Source organism: Pteropus vampyrus, unplaced genomic scaffold (assembly GCF_000151845.1).
Source record: "Pteropus vampyrus isolate Shadow unplaced genomic scaffold, Pvam_2.0 Scaffold331, whole genome shotgun sequence".
NCBI lineage: Eukaryota > Metazoa > Chordata > Mammalia > Chiroptera > Pteropodidae > Pteropus > Pteropus vampyrus.
In genome coordinates this window covers 1,096,314-1,101,477 of record NW_011889112.1, presented here as the reverse complement: position 1 = coordinate 1,101,477, position 5,164 = coordinate 1,096,314, and the positions used below count along the sequence as shown (strand labels likewise).

Genomic DNA, 5,164 nt, shown 5'->3' with positions numbered 1-5,164 from the left:
GGAAGAGTTTTAAATAGCCATGGGAAAGGGATTTTCCAATCTGCTCTTACACATACACACACACACACACACACACACACACACACACACACACACACACACACAAGCACGCACGCATTTTAACACTGTCTTAATTTTTCAGATGGTCTCAAAATTTAGAACAAATGAGTTACTCAGATGGAGATGTGGAGTGTGCCAAGTTTTTCACTAGCAATTAGTTACAACAAAGAGGTTAAAAGCATGAATGTGTGAAGCAGCTTCAGGACACAAACCAGGTCTCTGATCCCTAATGGAAACAGAGGGTCCCCCTCTCATCCAGGATGGGCACATGAGGGAAGGTTCCTGTGGAGGAACCTTGCTTACTAATTGGACAGAGCACTTGGACACAGGATTTTGAATAGCTGCTCTTCCTGGTGTGCCCATAGGGCTCTTTCCAGGGTCAGGGCCCAGCAGTGGGAAGAGGGGACTCTGAACAGTCAGGAGACCATCCTTTGTTTCTCATCCAGGTTCATCTTTGGGTGGGAGTCAGATCTGGAAGGACATGTCCCACTTTACAGTCAGTCTTAGGAGAAGCATTCTCCAAAAGGATGGTCAGGGTTAGAGACAAGCTGCTATAAGGAAAGATGACAGGCAAATTCATCCAACCATTTCCATTGCCACTCGTACCTTGCCTGGTTGACCACTTGATAAGCTTCTAGGCAACTCTGGCCCTAGACTCTGGTTGGCCTGAGACCCACTGATTCACAAAGTTCTGCAACTACTGTGCCCTTCCGGGTATGGCCTCCCCTTTTGCATTTTCACAGGAGTAGGAGACCTAATTAGAGGTAAGATCAGATCAGGGACTCACTTTTGTTTCAATCTAAACCATAGAAAAGGAAAATCAGAACTTTTTCTCTCATTCAGGGCTCACCATTCACAGCCTTTTCTTTTCCAGTGAAAAAGTCAAGCTGGAAGGTATTTCAGGATCTCACAGTCATGATGTCTTCCACCTACACATGATTCATTCTTATTTTGGAATTGATCAAAAGAAACCTGGTTGTAAACAATACTGCTGCATGAATAGGACCAGGAGGAAAGATGGGGAAGAGGTGTTCTTGTGGTCGGGTGCTGATATACCATGCTTGGGGAGCATTCACATTAGGATTAACAATAGAAATATGCATTTGATTCATTTATTTATTTATCCTTCATTCAATAGATATTTACTAAGCACATTGGATTCTAAGAGCTAAAGAAGGGACAAAAGTTAGTTTATTTAACAAGTGTATATTGAGCACTTACTATGCGCCAGGCTCTGTGCTACAGGCTGTACATCAGTAATGAGGGAGACCAGCAAGCTCCCTTACCTCATGGAGCCCACACTCTGCTGGGGAAGCGTTTCCAAGATCCCAGAGCCAGTGTATGAACCCATTTGAGGGTCAGAAGGACTCCATAGTGACTGGACCAGCATATTTTTACACAAAGCACAGTGTTTCCAAGGCAATTTCATAAATATTACAAAATCTATATCTTTAGTAAGAGCAGGACCTTGTTTGCACCCCTGGGAGACTCAACCTATAGTTCTATGACATGAATACTGGGATATGCTTGAAGTCTTTCATCAAAAAATGTAAAATTTATATCTATCTTGGTCAGATAATGAAACTATTTGTGCCTGAAATATTAGCAATGAAGTTCACCTCTTTAAAGACAATTTTAGTAAGATTGCAAGTAACTTTCATTTCCAAAAATTTAATTACTGTGTTATCACTTGGACACAGGGGACTCTCTATGTTCCAAAACATAAGAGTGCACTTTCATTTGTTAGTTTTTATCTGTATCCCAATTTTAGCGGACCTCATGTAGCCACTTTAGGCAACAGCCACTCCTCTAAGGTTAATAAGGTTGTGATGCTATCAAATAAAAAAGCTACTGCTGCAATATAATAGCTAAAAGAGATTTGACAAGACAGAAACTTCCTATTACAGGAACTAAATGATACATTAGTTTGCAACAAATAGAGAAAGTGCTCTAATCCATTCAATTTCCAAAACATAGCCCTATTTATGATGTAATTTGGAATTCTAGTTTTACTGAGTTTTATGCTATTCATTGTTTCGTGCCTGCTAAAGCAACAATTTCAACCTGAAATGTGATCCTGTGTTCTAAATGCAGCTTATTTAGTCCTCATGGCCATATATTAATGCTAGATAGATTTAGAAATCTGAGGGACAGATGAAATCAAGGGCTGTTAAAAAATACAAATCTATTTCTGAAGCCGTAGCCTCTGATCCTACATCTTTTGCTTGGTGCCCAGATGGGGAACACATTTTAACTACCATGCATGTTCCCAGGTTGTACATTAATATCGAGTATGAACTTTGGCATTATGCCAGCTCCGTCCCAGCAACCATTTTTGTATGAACTATTTCCAGCAAAAATAGCTTACCAAGCAGTTCCAAGTGACGTATCCAATAACCTAAATTTCCAAGGGTTAGTAAACTACCACCTGTAAAAAATAAACTAGTCACCAATTCCAAGCTGCCAGAGGAAAAACTATCCCAGAATAAGAAATCATAAACAGGAAATGATAAGCCATTATCGAAAGCAGCGCCTAAAAATCAAAGGAAATGTGAGGCTAAGAAAGCTGCAAAGCGGGAAATAATAAGTGACAAGAACCAAGATTTAGCACCTACCCCTGCCCCACAGAGCACACCACGAAATATTATGTTTCCATTAACATCTGGAGTCACTAAAACAGACAAAAAATTCAAGAACTTAAAGAAGACCTAAAAGCAATTGAATCTTGAAAGAACAAGCAGAAACTGAAACAGCTAGAAAAGTCAATGAGTTGGAAAAAAATTTAAAAGATACCACCCTCTCCAGAGCTGGAAGATTTGGAATTGGTTCCTTTAAAAATTCGCAGAAAGAAAATTGTTAGCTTAACTCAGTGGAAATACATCTGTAGAGCACCCTGAATGTTACCTGTCCATCATGCAACCACGCTTACTGCTCATCTATAACTCATCATTTATGCAAGCATTGACATACATGTGCAATTAGTTAATGTCTATTAAATTGATTTTTCCTACCTTTCAATACTTGTTATAGAAGAGATATGAATTTCACAGCTAAGCTCAGCAGACTGAAAGTCAAATATCATTCTTATTTAGCACTATTTTCCATATAAATGACTAATGGCTTTTTAAATTAAAACAAATATAACCTATTAGATTGGTTAAAGGAATACAGTGCAAAACAAGCCAAGAGAACAAAAGTTTGTTTCTGTGACTTTAGAATGAGTATTAGTTGTTTTTTTTGGTTGTTTTTTTTAAATTGTAATAACTCACTAAGTTGTTCAGTAGAAACTCAATACAGTAATTTTGGGCAAAACAGAATTGTTTTATAGTCCACTTCCTTCAGGAGTCTTTAAAGTTTCCTTTATTGTATTTCTAATCCAAGACTCGGGCTCTGCTCTATCCAATGATGACCGCCAGAAAAGTCTTAATATGTGCTTGAGTGTCATTTCTCCTTAAAGGAGACCTCTGTGGTGGCCTGGGATGGTCAAAGATGAAGCCTGGACACAGATTCTGGTGTGCTGAGCCTCTCATTTATTTCTGCATATGTATTTCATGACTCCCACAAACTAAGCTTTGTCTAAACATAGTCAAATAAAATTTTAAAAATCCCATTCAGGGTTGTCAGGAAGGACATTAATAATATATGTGAAAGTTGCTAACAGATAGCAGAACTTTAAAAAAGAAAAATAGTGAAATTAAAGTAGTAGAACATGGAAAAGAAAGAGATCCAGAGAGACTGCTTTCAGAAACCAGAGGCCGGCGACTCCATCAGGTCCTGACCTGTGATGCTACCTGCAGATGAAGCCTGGGAATTCATTGTAATTTAGAGGGAGTTTCTGGGCAGAAGCAAGTCTCTGTGAAGTATGCAGTAGAGGCCAGGAATGGCTGAAGTTTGTGAGGAGGGCACCGGCCACACAAAGAGTGGTGGCTCTCCTGTGGTTTCTCTTTTCAATTTTTATCTTGAATACAACTCTTGAGTTGTTTACACTGTTGCAGGACACAGGCTTTTCTTTTAAACTTTATGTAGCTAAGCCTAGGTATGACCTGGATTCATGTTCTACCTGTTCTGGACAACTATGCTAGTTCTCTCTTTAGGCAGCAGGATGCTGCGCTCATTTGAGCTTCATACACTGGGACACAGGGAGCAGTTCCTGCTGTGTGCTGTTTAATGCTTCATTGACGGTGACTAGGGACAGGGCAAATAGACATGCTGATGCCCCAGGACACCTTTGGACTGAGGTCATTGGGAAGTGAATAGTACTTAGGGCAGCAGCTGAGGAGGTGGGACTCTTCTGAAAGGAAAAGGCAATTCTCATGGATGAAATAAAGGTTCTAAAGTCAACATATCTTGCCATTGCCCACGGCGGGGAAATAAAAATAAAGAGTTTCATTTTCTTCCTGTATATCTTTCCTTACAATAACCCACCCAAATGAGCAATGCCACAGAGTCTCTGATAAGGTGAGCTGGGCTCACATGGAAAGCAACGTGTGAAAGCCTCTGCATGTGAAAAAAACAGTCCTTCCCACCAGTCCTAGAGAAAGTTCTGGAATTCCTCCTCGCACAACTGTAGCTCTATAACCCACATCCTAGAGAAACTGCAGGAAAAAACCTTGATTTTCCTCAGTTCCTGGAAAACCATTTGAAGTCTGGTTCCTGTCATTCCTGCAGTCAGATCCTTTCTCTGGAAGTACCTGATTAAAGAGTGTGACCAACAGATTTATTCTCAGGGCTGAAACCAAAGATAACAAAAGGGTCCAGGAATGCAATTGATGAGTAAGAATCTTCAAGATCAAGCCAAACTTTATAGAAGGAGAAGGGAGAAGAGAAAGAAAGATATTTCCACCTTTGCTTCTGCTTTATTCCAGCTAAGAAACCACACAGTCATCCATCCTGCTTGACTCTCAGGACTTTTGTGGGGGTATGGAGACCCAGGTAGCATGCTTGTCATTTATACTCTCTTAAAATCAGCATCATACAACCAAAGGGCTCATTGGAATCTTCTCTCTAACCATTTCATAATAAGAAGATGTCATTTTGTTCACATAAATGTACAGTTTAGTAAGTCCTTTCATGTTTGTTCACTCAAATCAATTTACTGAGACAA

At 39.8% G+C, this 5,164-nt stretch overlaps 1 pseudogene; it reads left to right on the top strand.

Moving 5' to 3' along the window:
- Nucleotides 1-1,770: 1,770 nt before the first annotated feature.
- LOC111730720 lies at nt 1,771-2,957 on the top strand (annotated as a pseudogene).
- The last annotated feature ends 2,207 nt before the right edge of the window (nt 2,958-5,164 follow it).